General features: G+C 45.4%; 1 long non-coding RNA gene across 1 annotated transcript; it reads left to right on the forward strand.

The window, feature by feature from the left end:
* LOC112900145 lies at positions 1-2,180 on the forward strand. The gene is made up of 2 exons (XR_003230151.1): positions 1-438; positions 871-2,180. It is a non-coding gene; the product is annotated as an uncharacterized LOC112900145 (long non-coding RNA).
* Positions 2,181-19,090: the final 16,910 nt, after the last annotated feature.

The raw sequence follows: 19,090 nt of genomic DNA on the forward strand, positions 1-19,090 counted from the left end.
AACCCCACCCCACTCTCATTCCCTTCCCTGGCTTCCAGCCGCAACCTCCGCTCCCACCCGCCTCCTGTGCGTGCGCCTCACCTTTCGGCCTCCGCAGCTCCACTCCCTCCCTCTCTCTCAAATCTGACCGAGCGCCGGCCGGCCGGCGGCCAAGGCGCTCGTTCCGTGCTCCCCCCTCCTCCCTCCTCCCTATCGACCGAGGAGGCGAGGAATGAGCGGACCGGGTGCCCGAAGCCCTGGTCCTCCATGCCGACACGCCCCAAGCGGCCAAGCTCCAGGTGGCCAGGTCCCCTCTGCCACCGGCTCACCGCCCCAGGAAAGCCACTCTCGGAACCTGCGGCGGCTTGCCGCCCCCCAGGCTGCTCCGGATCTGCCGGCCGCCGCTTTCCTACCGACCCCAAGTCGGCCATCAGCTCTCAATGGCCACCAACCCCACAGGTAATGCTAGATTGATCTGATCTTCCAATGCACAAATGAATAAGTATCATATGAACGAATTTTTTTCGTTGTGTCAAATCTTGAATATCTATTGTAAAATGAGATAAGATAGATCTACGGTGATGTGGATTTTTTTAGATAAAGGATTAAACTGGTCTCTATATCCACATGGTGGATATATATAACCAAGAATTATAAAAGTTTTTAGACTAAACCTCAAAATGAGCGATTTCAAAAATACAAGAAAGCTCTCAAATAAAGAAAGAAAACTAGAAGACTAAACTTCAATCTTCTTCTTCGTTCACGTTTCAACCTTGCAATGTCTTTACGCAGTACCAATCCAACACATCTCTCTTAAAAAATTGATGTCTAGATTATCTGTTGCTTACCAAATCTTTTAATGTAGAAACCACATAAATAACCTCCTTTTAGGTAATGGATGTTGGTACAGGGAACCTCCATGATGACGCCTCCAAGGAGAACACAACGTTGATGATGCCATCACCGCCCATCCGACGAGCTGGAGTTAAGTTTTCACTTGAAGGACCACTGAACTTTGTAGAAAGTACCACAACAACGCCTCAATGGAGGGAAACAACGTCCCAACAGCTTCATCGTTGTTGATCCGACACAACAATCAGGTATAGCTTTCGCCCAATGCTTCTGCATGACAACATCATCGCCACTTCAAGCAGGCTAACCATCAAAGAAGGGATGACGAGAGAGATCAAACCATGCCAGCATAGCCGACACCGCCTGCCGCCCGAACAGACCACAACCATCGTTCCCCCTCACCATACCACCGTAACAACACCAGGTCGTAGATCTGAGCTGGGGCCTTGGCAGCTCGGTGCTGGCCGCTAGATCTGGCTACTCCATCACCGGATCCAACCGCTTGGACAGTGAACGCCCCTCTCCGCGGAAGCCGCCGCCACCGTCAACATATTTGAAGCAGACACCCTGAGGCACAAGGAATCCATCGAGGAAGGCCCTGCCGCCGCCTTCCTTGCGGCTGCCGGGCAGCCTACTGTTGCCGGTGATGTGGATTGATTGTTTAGGAGAGGAGAATGTTTCTGCACTGCTGAAATTTCCTTGTTTATTATTGTTGGTCTATTTGCTGCATGCACTGATGTTACTTGTTAGTTGTTCTGATTTTTATTGTTCTAATGTTAGTATATGATATGCAGGCTAATATTATTCATCATTATTTTGATAGGGTACGATATTTAATAATAATTATAGAAAAAATAATGATGAAAAATTCATAATATATTTTGTGACATGCATTGTGGTGCTCACTACAATCCTGCAAAATCTTAAATTAAGATTCCACTTGTATGTGGAGAAATGAAAAGGCAAATTGTATCAGGAGGTAAATTGGACCAAATGACATAGTTTAGGGGCCAAATTGAACCGAGAAATAGTTAGACTTTGGTGATACTTGAGGAGAATAATATGGACTTTTTCCTATATTTAATATGAGCTTTTCTAATGTTAATATGTGATGTTAATATGTTCTGATTTTTATTGTTCTAATGTGAATATACGAGCTCTTCTAATAGTTTGCACGTTTTAATTGTTCTGCAGTTGCAATGGCTAGTAGCTCCCAAGTGCCAGGCTCTCAAGAATCTTGCATGGTTGTATTATTTTATTTCTGTTAATGTGTGATGACTTGAGATGATGGTGTGATGTATCATGTATGAGACTATTTTATTTGTTTGTTCAATAAAATGATGTTAGCATGTTGCTTGTTGGACTATAATGCATTAGTGTTGAGATATGGATGCATATTTCTTGATATATCAATATATACTTGCTGTTAAAATATGCCAATGTGCTTAATTTTCTAAAGCTTGCGGGTACACAGGCATACCTGCGGGCATGCAGTACCCGCGGATAGCGGGCACGAGCATGGTTTTCTACCTGTGACGGGTCGTAGGTGCGGATGCGGGCATGAATTTTTGCTCGCTGGTACGGATATATAGTGTATATCCGCGCGGATTTTACCTGTTGTCATCTTTAATGCTGAATTGTTGATTCAACATCAATGAATTAGAACATCAAACTACTACAACCATTGTTCCTGATACAATTGCACGAACACCACCACCGCCATCTGAATTACAAAGAAAAATGGGATTAGAGAAAAAGGGTTTGAGGTGCCTTTAAGGTAAAATGGATACTATTTCGTTGATAGAAATAGATTGCTGATTTATAGTAACTTCTAATACAACAATAAATGGAATCTAGCAATAATAAATTGTTTTTGCAACATCAATGAATTAGAACATCAGTAGTGGGATTTAATTTATTGCTATAGCTGCGGAAGATGCTCCTTTGAAAGCTATTATTAGAATGGCTTCTATATTTTTGCCATTGCGAAATACGGTTCTCAACAGCATTGATATTTTGACCGACGTTGCGAGCCATGTCCTTGTGCTACAGTGGACTGGGCACGGGAAATGACCACCGTATCCCCGCCTTATCCTCTAGGATTAACAGAGTTGAGCTTCTCATGAGAGATCTTCTCAGCTGTTGATTCTCGCGATGCTCCGCAAATTTTCCATCTCGATGCTCAACTCCTTGTTCCTGTTGGATAGCTCCTTCCGCAGTCTTTCCACTTCTCTCCAAATTTAATGAAGACAATTCAGGTGAAATTGATCGCGTAGGTACCTTGTTTCTCATAGGTGGTCTTCGCCTTCTGTTGAACAAAAGCTTTCATAACGTCATGTATTTTAGCATACTACTTGAGGACACATGTCTGAACGGCCATATCACACTCGAGGCTAGAAAACAACCGGTCCATATCTTGCTCCAACCATGATGCATGTTCAGATGGGCAACCTTGTAGAGCAACATAGAATTCATTCAACATTAATTCTCGGTACACTTCAGGTATGGTTGATTTAACAAGCAGATACTGCAGATTCAACTTCATCAAATTTGCACTAAATCCTAGACCAAAGAAGGGAAAGAAGTATTCAAAGTAACCCTTTTGCTTGGATTAGTACTCTCACCTTCCAGTAAACATCCTTTTCTAGAAAAAAATTACGGCATGTTAGACACAACTTGCAGAACTATATACTGGTTTTGTTGCAGAAACTAGCTAGGAAGATCTTTGTAAACAAAGGCAAAACAAATGAGGAACAAGAAATAAGAAAAGAACATGCAATAAATTAGAAAGAGAATGCAGACCAAGATGAGGAGAGATGCAGGGAGAAAACATACTAGCCTTGCAGCCAAGGAAGGGGAGCGGCCGCTGGAGATGGGCAAATAGTGTGAGTGGTGGTGTGAGAAAAGAAACAGATGCCGTTGGGCGCCGGAGAGTGAGAGAGCCGAGGTGACTACATCGTAGTTAGTACTTGAGTGAAAAGGAGATAGAGATGGAATAGCGTCAAATAGCTAGCTATGGAACTGATGAAAGTGTACGTTTCGGTTCAGAAACGAGATTACCAAGTGTTGATCAATAATGAAATAGCTTTCGCATTCACTCCTTAGCTGAAACTAGCTAAAAACTCCTAGCTATTTTTGAGAATACAGCTTAGTGCCAAATGTAAAGCTGGATAAAAACTCTCAACTATTTGTGAGGGAGGATGCCATCGGGCACTAGAGAGACAAAACTGAATGGAATAGTTTTCACATTCGTATTTGTGAGGTACAACTTAGTGCCTAATGTAAATGTAAGAATCGTTTTGTGAAGAAGTTAAAATTACAAGAAATGCCATAGGATTGGGTCGCATGTGAAGTGAATGCCTGCTGCACCTGCCTATCACACTATTGTTGCTCGTCCTGCCGCGTTGCCAATATGGAGCTAAAAGGTGAAGGGACGCCGTCCTTGTGAAGAAAGCTCTGTTAGTTTGATCTCAATCCGGATCGGTCCAACGACCGATCCGGAATCGGTTACGCGCCCCGAACGGGGGCGCACGGCCAAGTCAATGGCACGTGGGCCCCCGTCGCACAGCGCCATATTAAATAGTAGGTGGGGGCCGGGGCACGGGATACGAAGTTCGCCGCCGTGCTTGATCCCCACCAAAAACCCTAGGTGATCCGATCTAAGGGGAGGCGTTGAAGCGACGGGAAGCACCGCTGTGGCCCCTACACCAAGCACCGCCGCCGCCGCTGCGTCACGCGCCGCCACAGCTCGACTACGCCACCACACGACTCCGCCTTCGTCCACGACTCCGGCTCGGCTGCTTCCTCAACGTCATGGCTAACAACGGGGAAACTGGGACCTCGACTGGTGGTACGGCTCCTCTAATCCATCTTTTCTCTCTCTGTCAATCTCCCGATTAGCCTCAATGCTACTTTGTTTAGCAAGTCACCGGGGTTAACTCACGCTTAGTAGATCCTAGTATCTATCAATGGTATCAGATTAGCCTAACTAATCGTAGTTAGCCTCGGCTAAGGGAGAAAGAGCAATTAGAAGGAGGGGAATTGGATCAACCCGAAAGAAATTGCAAATCAAGACAGCAAAAACAGACACAAACCCTTCGGGGTGATAGATCCCATCACACCCCGAGCCCAAAACCCTAACCCCGTGCTAACCCTAACCCTAGCTCTATCCCCAAACGAGAAAGAAAGAAGGAGGAGGAAGAACCCTACCTCGCCACCGGGAGCTCCTACTCCACGGGTAAGCGCCGCCGCCGCCACTGCAGCTCCGGGATCTATCCCGAGCTGCATCATCCCGAGCCCCTCGAGCTCCAGATCTTCACTGGGCCACGAGCGCGGGCTAGTTGGCCACCTAGGGCCCACTCGACTGTGTGTGAGCGCGCTCGCCGGCGAGGAGGCCCGCGGCGGCCCCGGCGCCTCGGTCGCCGTCACGAGGAGGAGGCAAGGGGAGCGGCCGGGGAAGAGCGGGCGATGGAATGAGAAAATGACCTAGGGTTTGCGGGGAACGCGCGACCGAGGGGGTTTTGATCCGCCGAAAACGACGCGCGACCGTCGATCCCGATCGGACGGTCGCGGTCGATCCGAGGGGCTCGGGCCTCTTTAGGCCCAGGCGGGACGCCACTTTCCCGGCCCAGGCCCAGGTTGCGGCCTGGTGCGCGGGTAGGCGCCGCGCGCGCGCGTTGGCCGTGCTGGGCCGGGCCGTGCAGGGCCGTTTTGGGCCGATTTTTGGGCTGTTTTGTTTCGTGTGAACAGTAAGTTTCAAGATTTTTTTCAGAACCATTTTTCAAACACTTAATGTATGATTTGATCTCCGGTTCAAATTTCACCAACGTGAATTTTTCTATGGAGAGACAGTAAGTGAGAATGTTCTGAAAGTTAGAACTATTTATTTTTCCGCTGCAAATTTAATTATGTTATATCCTTTAATTATTTTAAACCCAACGAGATATTATAATTAAAGGAGTCAGTTTTCAGTTTTTTCTTCAGTTATTATATTGTTATTTTCTGACCAACGTTGATAATAACAATATTATAATTTTTCAAGTCAGTTTCATGCATTTGCTCTAATTCTACCCAACGGTGTTTTAGAATTAATGCAGCTAGTTAATTGTATATCTTAATATTGACCAACGTTAAATTGAGATATGCAATTATTGTTTTATAAAGGCAGTTCTCACCCTTCTTGATTTAAATTTCAGGATCTAATGCAATGACCTTTATTAATGCTATACCGCCATTGGATGGTTCCAACTACGGTATATGGGCTCAAAAGCTAGAAGTGGCTCTCGCACTGTCAGATATTGATTTCGCCATCACCTCACCGTTTCCCGTTTCTCCTGCGGAACTGGTGAGGGACCCGGAAGAGACCTCTGCCGCTTGGCAAGCTCATCAAAGAGAACATGCAAATGTTCAAATGAAGTTTGATCTTGAGAAAGCAAAATGGCTCTCTTCCAACAGAAAGTGTTTGATGGTCATCAAGAGTTCCATCATAGATAGAATCAGGGGAGCAATCCCAGATTGCCCCACCGCAGTTGAGTACTTAAAGAAAGTGGAGAGTCAATTTGTTGGTTCTTCAAAAGCGTATGCACAAACTCTGATTCAGAGGTTAGTTAATGATAAGTACACTGGCGGTGGTGTGAGAGAGCACATACTGAAAATGAGCAATATGGCATCTAAGCTCAAACCTATGGACATGGAGCTTCCTCATGCTTTTGTTGTCCATTTGGTTCTGGCTTCTCTGCCAAAAGAGTTTGAGACTTTTGTTGTTAACTACAACATCAGCCCAGAGACGTGGGATCTAGAGAAGCTCATTGCAATGTGTGTGCAAGAAGAGGAAAGACTCAAAGCCTCGCATGGTGACACGCTCAACTATGTTAGGCATAACAAAAGAAATAACTCTTCAGATAAATATACGAGGCCACAAGGGAAACCTCAGTTCAAACGAGGTTCCACTTCTTCTTCTTCTTTGACTCACCCAGGCAAGGGTGGAAAGAAAGATCAACCACATATTGAAAAAGATCAATGCATGTGGTGTCACAAGACGGGACACTACAAGAAAGATTGCCCAGATTTTCTACGGCATTTAATTAAGAAAGGTGAGGATGTTATCACATTTATCGATGAGACCCTGTACGTAAGTTATTCTAAATCTACTTGGTGGATTGACTCAGGTGCAACTGTTCATGTTGCTAATTCTTTGCAGGGTATAAGTACAAAGATGATGCTACAAAGAGGGGATAGATGGCTGAAAGTCGCCAATGGAGTTAGAGCCGACGTTGAAGCAGTTTGCCAACTCACGCTAGAATTAGAGAATGGCTTTAAACTCCAGTTACATAATGTTCTTTATGTACCCTCTTTGTCTAGAAATTTAATTTCAGTATCATGCTTGGCAGATGATGGTTATAAGTGCCATTTTGGCAAAGAACAATGTGAGATTCTATTTGAAAGTCAGTGTGTTGGTCTTGCCATACGACAAGACAAACTTTATATGTTGCCTATGCATGAGACTGTAAATTCTGTTAGCAATACCACGGGTATTGAACGCACGTCTAACGACGCAAGTCATAAGCGCAAACGATGCGACAACGAAAATTCAGCGAAATTATGGCACTGTCGCTTAGGCCATATTTCGAGGGGGAGAATTGAGAGATTAATTAAAGAAAATATTCTCCATCCGTTAGATTTTTCAGATGAAGAATATTGCATCGATTGCGTTAAAGGAAAGTACGTTAAGAAAATAAAGAAAGGAGCCAAACGCAGTTCAGGGGTCTTGGAGATAGTGCACACAGATATCTGTGGTCCATTTCCCATAAAGTCTGTAGACGGTTATGACTCGTTCATAACGTTTACGGATGATTATTCGCGTTATGGATATATTTATCCAATTAAAGAAAGATCAAAAGCGTTAGATAAATTTAAGATTTTTAAGGCTGAAGTAGAGAATCAGCAAAATCTTAAAATAAAAATAGTAAGATCTGACCGTGGAGGTGAGTACTACGGTCGACACACCCCGTATGGCCAAGTTCCTGGACCTTTTGCAAGGTTTCTACAGGAAAATGGAATAATAGCCCAGTACTCTACACTGGGCGAGCCTCAGCAAAATGGAGTCGCTGAACGACGTAACCGTACCCTAATGGATATGGTGAGAAGTATGCTAAGCTACTCCACGTTACCGATTAATTTGTGGATGGAGGCGTTAAAAACCGCTATTCATATTCTTAATCGCGTACCGAGTAAGTCGGTGCCTAAAACACCGTATGAGTTGTGGACAGGGAGAAAACCCACACTAAATTATTTACATGTGTGGGGCTATCAAGCTGAGGCGAAAGTGTTTAATCCAAATATCGGAAAGTTAGACCCTAAGACAGTAAGTTGCCATTTCATTGGCTATCCAGAAAAGTCGAAGGGTTATCGTTTCTACTGTCCTAATGGATATACAAAGTTCGTAGAAACGAGACAGGCTGTCTTTTTGGAGGATCAGATGATGAGGGGGAGCACGGTAGTTCGAAAGATTGACCTTGAGGAGAAGCGGGTTTTCGTACCTACTCCAATGATCCAAGATCCATTTTTCGTGCTGCCTGTTGCTGCTTCACCTACGGTGTCAGCACCTGTCGTTAGCTTTTCACCAGTTGCTGCGCCACCTACGGTGCCAGCACCCGTTGTTAGTTCTCCTGCTGCGGCGACAAGTCAGAGTCAGGAACCTGTCCTTCAGGATCCGATAGAAGCGGTAGCCGCACATCAGGGGGAGCAACAACAGCCCCAAGTAGAAGAAGTGCCGATAGCTGAGGCACCGAGAAGGTCTCAAAGAACGAGAAAGCCCGCTATTTCGAGCGATTATCAAATCTACAATAGCGAGGAAATTCAGATGGAGGGTGACCCCACTTCATTTGAAGAAGCCATGAGAAGCATTCATTCGTCTGAATGGTTGGAAGCCATGAAAGACGAAATGAAATCGATGAGTACCAACGATGTTTGGGATCTAGAAGAAATTCCTAAAGGAGCCAAAACAGTAGGCTGTAAATGGGTCTACAAGACAAAATGTGACTCCAAAGGGAATATAGAAAGATATAAAGCGCGACTTGTGGCGAAAGGTTTCACGCAAAGAGAAGGGATAGACTATAATGAAACTTTTTCTCCTGTTTCATGCAAGGATTCCTTCAGGATTATAATGGCGTTAGTGGCACATTATAATTTAGAATTATATCAGATGGATGTAAAGACGGCGTTCCTCAACGGGGATCTTTATGAGAACGTTTACATGGCACAGCCGAAAGGTTTTGTCATGGAAGGAAAAGAAAAGATGGGATGTCGTCTAAAGAAATCTATTTATGGATTAAAGCAAGCCTCCAGACAGTGGTATTTGAAATTCGATGAAACCGTAAGAAAGTTTGGTTTCAAAGAAAATAAGGAGGACAACTGCATTTATGCAAAATTTAAGAGTGGAAAATTCGTTTTCCTTATTCTATATGTGGATGATATTCTGCTTGCTAGCAGCGATATCGATCTACTATTAGAGACAAAGAAATTCTTGTCCTCAAAGTTAGATATGAAAGATTTAGGTGAAGCCTCATTCATTTTAGGAATTGAGATTCACCAAGACAGAAACAAGGGGGTTTTAGGATTATCGCAGAAAGCATACCTAGAAAAGGTACTAAAGAAGTACGGTATGCATTCGAGTAAGCCAACACCTGCTCCTATAGTCAAGGGCGATAGTTATGGGAAATTTCAGTGTCCCAGAAATCAGTACGAAATCGATCAGATGAAAGCGGTACCATATGCTTGAGCTGTCGAAAGCCTACAGTATGCTCAAGTATGTACGCGCCCTGACTTAGCTTTTGTCACCGGGATACTTGGCAGATTCCAGAGTAATCCAGGGATAGAACACTGGAAAATGGTTAAGAAAGCTTTGCGTTATGTGCAAGGAACAAAAGACCTCATGCTAACATACAGGAGATCTGAATCTCTAGTGATAGAGGGTTATTCAGACTCAGACTTTGCGGGAGATAAGGATGACAGAAAATCCACGTCAGGCTATGTGTTTACTCTCGCAGGTGGAGCTATATCGTGGAAAAGCTCCAAACAGACAGTCACTGCATCATCTACGATGTATGCAGAATTTATAGCTTGTTACGAGGCATCGGGGCAGGTTAAATGGCTAAAGAAATTTGTACCTGGATTAAGAGTGGTTGACAGCATAGAAAAACCACTGAAGATGTACTGTGACAATGAGCCTGCAGTATTTTACGCTCACAACAACAAGTCGAGTGGAGCTGCCAAACACATCAACATAAAGTTTTATGTTGTTAAAGAGCAAATCCAGGATCATACAATCAGTCTTGAGTATTTGAGCACAAAGAAGATGTTGGCGGATCCGCTCACAAAAGGCTTACCGCCCAATGTGTTCAGAGAACACTTAGCCGGCATGGGTTTACGAGAAAGCCTATGATTCCTGGACAGTAAGGGCCCAAAAGTACGGTTTTGTTTCAAACGGAAAAGTATGTTGTGGCTGTTAATCCAATGGTAATAACTGTTGAGATGAGGCATGCTCAATATATTAATCTGAATGAAATCGAACGTAAGAAGTGAGTGAGTAAGTTGAGATCAAAGGGGAGAATGTTAGTTTGATCTCAATCCGGATCGGTCCAACAACCGATCCGGAATCGGTTACGCGCCCCGAACGGGGGCGCACGGCCAAGTCAATGGCACGTGGGCCCCCGTCGCGCAGCGCCATATTAAATAGTAGGTGGGGGCTGGGGCACGGGATACGAAGTTCGCCGCCGTGCTTGATCCCCACCAAAAACCCTAGGTGATCCGATCTAAGGGGAGGCGTTGAAGCGACGGGAAGCACCGCTGTGGCCCCTACACCGAGCACCGCCGCCGCCGCTGCGTCACGCGCCGCCACAGCTCGACTACGCCACCACACGACTCCGCCTTCGTCCACGACTCCGGCTCGGCTGCTTCCTCAACGTCATGGCTAACAACGGGGAAACTGGGACCTCGACTGGTGGTACGGCTCCTCTAATCCATCTTTTCTCTCTCTGTCAATCTCCCGATTAGCCTCAATGCTACTTTGTTTAGCAAGTCACCGGGGTTAACTCACGCTTAGTAGATCCTAGTATCTATCAAGCTCACCCAACCTAAGCACAAGCATGCATCAAAAGCTACCCGCCTACCCGGGTAGTAAACATCCGCATAAACATACACACACCACACACAGGGTAGTCGAGCATTTGATTTGAGATGGCAAGATTTTATTTATGGTGGTTACTCAATATTTATTAAATGTCATATTAATTGGTTTTTAACTTATCCTTTTTTGAAAGCTATACAGTGGGGGAAGCTTCCACTATGGTAAGGTGTATATATATATATATAAATAAAAGAAAAGAGATCTCTAACCACACAGAGCTGTGGAATCAGCAGGGATGAGAACCTTAGAGGGGGATTCTGAGGGAAGAAAGAAAGCCTTAGCTTTTAGCTAAAGATGAACACTATCTACCTAGCTAAGGAAAGCCTGTCTTTTGTCTTCCTTGATTCTATGTGCTTGGAGTCTTGCCTCATCAGTAAATTTTGAAATCCAGAAATCCAGTCTCTAACTGTTGGTCTTCTCCCATCAAAGATGATATTGTTCCTTTGCTTCCAGATGTGCCAAGTGGCTATTATGATACCTCTATAAAAACCAATGCTGAAAATCCTGTCGAGCTCTTTTCATCATTGGAAAGAAATGCAAGTTGACCCTCCAGTCTATGCCTATTGCCTGCCCGCAGGATTTGCTGAAGGTGTAGGAGAATGTCGGTGTTTCGGACCGCTGACTAGTAAATTTTTGCTTGCGCGTCTGGCTCGGATGGTGTGCAAGTGATTGACTTTATGCGAAATATGACTACGATATTATGGTTGGAAGGAGTTCTGATAGCGCTTGATCCAGGTACTATCACAATGATACAGGTAGTCGGATTCTCGATTTGGGAATCCGGTTCGTTTCAACTGTCATCTCCAGATAGAAGATACCATAAGGCTCTTCAATGGATTACTAATTGTAACATCCTGTTTTTCACATCAAGATAAAACATCGATCAGTACCATAAATAATTTAATTAGTAGTAAATTAACTAGCAGAATTAACTAAAAGAGAATAGAAATGGAAAATAATAAAACAACCAGCAGCCCTTGGATTGCGACTCTCTTATGGCCAGCAGGCCTGCTCTTTCTCTCTTGCTCTTGCACATGGCCCAACCCAAGGTCAATTCCACACGTAAAGCCCAACTGCTAGCTTCTTCTTCTACCTCTGGTTAAACAGCACGCCTGTATGCATCGGCACCAATGTCACTTCACCTGCCCTGTTGCAGCGCCGAGCATCATGTCGCGCCTCGCCGATCCCGCCCTCGGTCAGGCACCTCGAAGGCCACACCTTGCTAACCCTGCCCCATCATACCAACCTCACTGGCAGCCATCAATCACAAGCCGACGCTCCTGTACAAGTGAAAAGACCATTCAGGCAGTGCTGCACACGCCTTGTACACGGACCTAGCACCACGATACTGTTCCTGACCCAAGCAAGCTGCTGCCGAGCATCGCTCTGCTCACCCGACCATAGCAACCCAAGCCAGACCATGCTGGCCGCTACGCATCGCAACTGCTCACCGACCACAATAAACCACAAACCGGCATCCCAGTCTCGTCGACCGCGCCCTCATCATCAAGCCTCGAAACTGAACCGAGCACGAGTGTGAGCTGGCCAAAGACTGGTGTCGTGAGGCGTTTGAACGCGCGCACGCACAGCAACCTGAACGCCCTCTATTTAAATAGCCACCCATCCCTTGTGCTCTTTGGCCTCCCAGCTCAGTCTTGCACAGCTAGCTCAAAGGTGAGCTCCACAACTCTCCCTTCTTCCTGCACCTCTCTCTGTCCCTTCACCACGAGAGCACCAGCTAGGAGCCACATGTACTTTGCTAAGTCTTATATTACTTTCAAATTCTTAGCTATTCTACAAATGAACCTTAAAGCAAAATTGTAGATTTTCATAAACCCTACACTTTTGCTTTTGGGCCCATCCTTATTTGAGCTCTGGTTTGAAAGTTACTTGGATATTACAGTGGAGTCCTTATATTTTTTGGAATTTACATTTCAGTCCCCCTTCGTCTACCTTCCCTCTTCCTCCTCTGTTCTCTGCCCGATGCACCGCCGCCGCTCTGGCTGGCCATGTGCAGCGCCCTCGCCGCCTCCGCGCCGCACTGCACCGAGCCACGTGCCCTCCCCGCCCTGCCCGCCGCCTTCCCGGCCTCGCGCTGGCCGCCCTTGCTTCTCCCACGTCGCGCCGCCGCCGCCGGGGCCGCCACGCGTGCCGCCGGCGTCGCCATCTCCTGCTCGCGCACGCAACGCCTCTCCTGGCCTTAAGACCCGCTCAGCTGTTGCTCTGTTATCTTGTTTACCCATTCGAGCACCTCTAGTCCACGATATCCTCTTCTCCCGAGCTCAGCCCCTCACCGGACTCCCGCCACCATCCCTGACCACCGTCGTCAGCCACCACCGCTGCTCCCCACCCCGATCCCAAGCACGAACAGTACCCCCGCAACCCACCGAAGCTCACCGAGCCAACCAATTTCAATTTCTTCCACTGGAATAGTCGGACCACGACGCCGATGAGCTCCAGTTCCGCCGCCCGCTCGGCCTCACCGTCGCCCCGCCGTCGCAGAGCCTCTCCACCCCAGCCAAGGGCACCAGCAGCACCACACCAACCTGTAGGTGCTCCTCGACTACTTTCCCACCGTCCTCCAACACCCTAGCCTACGGAAAGCCGTGCCGCCATCGCCGCCGGTGAGAACCCGAGCTGCCCCACCGTCGATCACCCCCTTCTGCCCCGTCTCCGACCAAATTGAGTACGGGAAAAGCATCCCCGCACTCCCGCGAAACTCATGCACGCCCTAGTGGTCCATGTTCACCGGCCCCTCGCCGGGAACGTGTGTGCGCCGTCACGGCCGCCGCCATCCATCGTCGCCAGCCATGCTCCGCCGCCGCCCCTCGAGCACATCACCCACCATCGTGACCAGTAGCTCCTGTAGGCCATGTAGCACCTATCCCTCCCCGGCCAAACCCTCGCCACCGGCGAGAACGTGTCGGACCGATGCGGCGGCCACCGTCGTAAGCTGTCAAGGGCACATCTGCAAATACTCTTTCTGTTCTAGGGTCCCTTGTGCAAGAAACCGAGGACCTCTTTGCAAGACCCCTAGCTAGTGTTAGCTGTCAACTTGTAAAATTCATAGGAATGTGTAGAAAAATAAAAAAATTACCAAACCAGTTTAGTTAGAATCTAGAAATATAAATCTACAACTTTTGTTAATAAAGTTTGACTTGAAACTAAATACTTTTTGATTTATTTTAAACCTAAAGCAAAAGGGTATCTTGTGCATAATTTTTGCATACTAGCTTATTTTCCTGTGATTTTTGGAATGTAGCTTCCTTAGGTCATGTGTAAGCTAGTATAAAAATTTCAGGCTTAACATAGCTTTGTAGATTAAGTTCCTTTAACCTTTTGCAAATCAAATTAAGAAAGGTTTAAATTTATTTAAACATATTCCTAAGGCTCTTTTGTCTAGATATTTTTATTATAACCTAATATATTAATGATTTGGTCATAATTAAAATTTCAAGAATTTATAATTCTGTTTACTCAGGATTTGAATTTAAACTTGAAGTTTGAATTCAAATTCAAATATTTTAGTTTCTATTTTCAGAAAATTATGAAAAATTCATCATATGCTTATTTATTGAAAATAAACTTAACCACAAAAATCCATGATTAGAACTTTTATGGTTTTTAAAATAAAAATCAAACTTGTCCAATTACTTAAAAGTAATTCCATGACTTAAGCGCAAATAGTGGTTTGGAATCCAATTCCCCCCTTGCTTCATGAGTCTATGTTGATTAATTTGTTGGATTGCAATTTTATCATGAAATGAAATCCTTAACTTAAGAACCATCTCACTTAAATCATTGCATATCATGTAGAGTCAGCAACGCTCGACGACGGAGACTACGAGCTAGTTCTGGAACAAGACCAAGGGTTTTCTGAAGACCCGATAAACGTCGCCGAGGCTCTAACTGAAGCTCCGAACCAAAGTTTGGAAATCTTTGACACTCCTGCCCCCAACCCCACTCAAGAAGGCAAGCCCCGTTGCATAACCCAATATTTCAATTTACTACAATTTTATACTTATATATTATATCTTGCATTAAGTCTAGGTGTTGAAATGGAACCCTAGAGGCATAAATCCTAGGAATCCAATGTATTGTACCTGAGTCCTTATCGCATAGATGCTCTGCTAATAGGACCGGCAGAAGTCGAGTGATTTCCTGTCACTCGCGCGATATAGGAGTTGCATGTTTACTATTTTGCAATCACTATAAGGATGATGGACAGGGTCATGTGCAGTATCATGACCTGGAGGTTTACCCTATCTGTTTCGTTAAAAGTTGATAAGGTCGCAGTGTGTGGTAGTGGTGGTTAAGCATTTAAAAGTACTAGTCACATACCGCGAAATATGGTAAAGCGGTAAGCCTAGTAACCAATCGGCCCGAGGAGTGGACATACCTCCCACCACTCGTAATTTGGTTTTTCTCACGCACCGATGTGTGGGAGTATGTTCCGCGCAGGGATAGGAGTACGGTCATGTAGTCACGCTACAGACGTATGTCCTGCACAATTGGTGTGCGTACGGTCCTACAGTCGCTTGTGGTGGCCCTGTTCCACGAGTCGGAATGAAAGGCAAACGGTTGCTTCGGAACCATCGTTGGATGTTCCAAGCGTGTGAGTTAGGTTTGCCTTGCAAGGTTATGAAATTCGATTCAGAATCATCTGTTTCTCGCGGAAATTGAGACTGCTTATTTCTTCTGCCACATAGAGTAAGAACAGTAATTATTATGGAATAATCTGGATGGATATTAATCTTTACATAGATTGTCTAGTATAGGTGCTAACCTAGAATGATTAATGAAACTAGAACCTGACAGCTAAAATATGAAAAATTAGTTCATATTCTTTGTTGCTTTTCAACTGAAAATTAAACCTAGAACCATTTCAAGCCTTCATGAGTTTAGTTATGGGCAAAGTATACCCTAATCTCGGGTAAGCCTTGCTGAGTATTAGAATACTCAGTCTTGCTAGTAAAATTTTCAGGTATGACCTTCGAGAACCCCACGGATAGCTCTGCATGGCCAACTTTTATTCCGTATGGCTGGTCCAGGGAGTGGGATCCGTCCCCGGCTGGCAGTGACCCCCCTGAGTGACACCAGGCCTTGGGCTGAGCATGGTGTCAACCTTCGCGACGTGTGTATTCGCGTGTTTATTTTCTTCCGCTGTAAACCTGGACAAGCCGTTGAGCTTGTCACTTTAAACAATAATTGTATAAGTTTACTTAAAGTTTGAAACAGTTTGTAATAAAGTTTAAGCTTCTGTAAATTAAAAGTTGGTGAGCTGCGATGCGATTGTATACTCACCGTCGTGTGAGATAAACCTGCTTCGATCCTGTTGAACCGTGGTTGTATCGGGTGAAGACCCGACAGACCAATGGGTTGTTCTGTTTGAAGTGCGTTGAGTTAGTATCAACTGTATAGCGATGTCTAGTGCACTTGAGCCGGAATAATTCAGACGGTTCTGCCACAGCTGGTATCGGAGCTGTAGGTTTATTTTTACAACTGCAGCAGCTCTTAAAAATGTTTTTAGGATAAAAATCGTTTAACAAACAAATTTGCAACATACGTTGGATTCGTTAAGGATGGTGCCTAGAACGCAAAGCCCTAGGGATTTATAATTGAGTAATCAGGTGGCTATTAATGTATATATGTATAGATAGTTCTAACTTGCAGCACTACTTTTTGTCAAAACTTAAATTCATGCATAACTCAACTTTACCACCTGGAACGACACCGTCGATGGTAAGGTAAGAAGGTAAGGATCCTCAGCTAACTGGAAAGTTAGCTTTCCTGTCGGTGATGCGAACCGAACGCTGTTTCTCAAGCAGTGGCCTACTTGAGATGCTGCCAATATATCAACTTAGGTTGGTTATATTGGGAGTATATGGTTCGGCGCGGGGTATGGCGATCGCTGTTCATACCCCCGCATTTTGCGGTATCCCCGTGAATACCTTGTTTTAACGACGTATGTTAACGTCGTCCGTACCGTGGTAATGGTACGGATGCTGTTTCTATAGTAAATAGCACTGTTTGGGGACACTTTCATGTCGTGCTGCTATGAAAGGTTCATGTTATATATGTGATCTTCTGCAGGTACACTAACCACGATTAAGAGGTTAGGACGGATAAGACTTATCGACTAATTATTAGAGAGAGATGTATGTGTTATGCCACCAAAATTAACCGCGTAAGTCCGAAGATATTCGGCGGTTGTTTTGTTTGTGAGGTCGAATAGAACGTGCATGCATAACTCATCATCAAGTAAGTAAAAGCATTAGATATGTTGCACGTTTTAAAAATGAATAGAGTGTTGTTTATCTCTAGTATGGGTCAATGGGATTCTGGTGATAGCTTTAGTTGAGTATCTTAAGTATCCATCTGATTTTCAGTCTCTGCTGTTATCAGAATCAATTGTTTCGTTTCATTTACCTTGTGAGTTCTCAGCAAGGTAAACATATCTCACCATTTGCATTCTTGTTGCAGATGGCAACCCCTTCAAACGTCTTTTGGGATTCTGCAGGGCATTTCCACACTAATGTCTTGCACTGGGAGGGTTTTCCTCGTCTTCTCTGGGAATCGCTAAGTTCGTTCCTCTACACCGAGCCCCCACAATATGACGGAGTGGAATATCAGGAAGAAGGTGTTCGTCGATGTCGATTCATAATGACCATTCCTCAACATCCCTTCCGCTCCCAATGGCAGCCCATCGAAGTTGACGTGGTGGGCTATCGTCTAGTTGACACTATTGAGACAGCAGCCCTTGAAGCCATCTACCTCTTCTGCAACCAACACCCAATGGATGTTGCAGGACAGCCTATTGGTCTACTCCCTGCAATAGATCCCAGCAATCCTGAGTGGAATCTCAAGGTAGCCCCTGATAGTCACAGGTTGGGGGGCTCAATGGAAGAAGCGCTTCGAGGTACTATTAGGTTCATGAATGTTCAGCATCACTATCAACTTCTGCTACGCCGCGGTATGGGTCAGTTGACCAGTATCGCGCAAGGTCACTTCAGAAATGCTGACCGACAAGTCACCTAGATTGAGCAGCTTCAAGCCTTGGTGACGGAGAAAGATGAAATCATCGCCGCCCGAGAGGAGACTATTCTCCACCGGGAAGATCAAATCAACGAGAGCGACGCAATGATCACCCAACGCAACACAATCATTGAGTTTCTCCAGGAATAGATCCACGACCTCATCCTTGAGGTTGATGATGCCCATGCTCAAATCAATGAACTCCAATAGCAGCCAGTACCTCCTGCTGTACCAACACCAGAAGAAGAAGAAGATCCAGAGGAAATCGAGGGAGTCTCAGACCTCGATTCCGAGCATGGAGACCCAAAGCCTCATCCTCAGCCAAGTCACTCCTCGTCAGGCAGTCAGTCCTCCGTAGGCAATCTCGATGATTTTTAGTTCATCGAAATCGTCGATAGTCTAGATGTAATTAGTGTAGAAAGATGTGACATAGGTAGTGAGTAGCCTACCTAGATTTAAAGCCACTTGTTGTACCATATGTGGTCTATGTACTTATGAATCGACTTGTAGTAATTAAATCACCTTGACGTAAGATGTAAGGACCACCAGTGTTTGCGTAGTAATCTAAACCTCGTGTTTTACCCTCACACTCAATGTCTGGCATCCGAAATGAGTTGATTGAATGGAGCGTATTACATATCTTTTTTGGCAACTGTATATCATTTGAAGTTAGGAGTAAGAATATGTTGATAATAATGGGCATCTCCTTTATTTCAGATGGTTGGAGCTACTCGTGGAACTTCGGAAGGCTTTCGGCCCGATCAAGCCAGCGGTTCCCAGCAACCGCCACCAGCCCCGCCAAATCTGGCCGAGGTGATGGCCCGACAAACTGAACTCCTCAACCAGCTTGTGCAGGCTCAAATGGGCTAATATCATCACCAATTCCGAGGCCGAGATGAACCCCTATCTGCCAGTTATCAAGACTTTCTCAGTACCCAGCCTCCACTGTTCCATAAGGCGGACGAGCCCCTTGACGCTGACGCTTGGCTCCGCACCATCGAGTCCAAGTTCGCCTTATTGTCTGCCCCATGTTCAGAT

Source organism: Panicum hallii, chromosome 7 (genome assembly GCF_002211085.1).
Source record: "Panicum hallii strain FIL2 chromosome 7, PHallii_v3.1, whole genome shotgun sequence".
Lineage (NCBI taxonomy): Eukaryota > Viridiplantae > Streptophyta > Magnoliopsida > Poales > Poaceae > Panicum > Panicum hallii.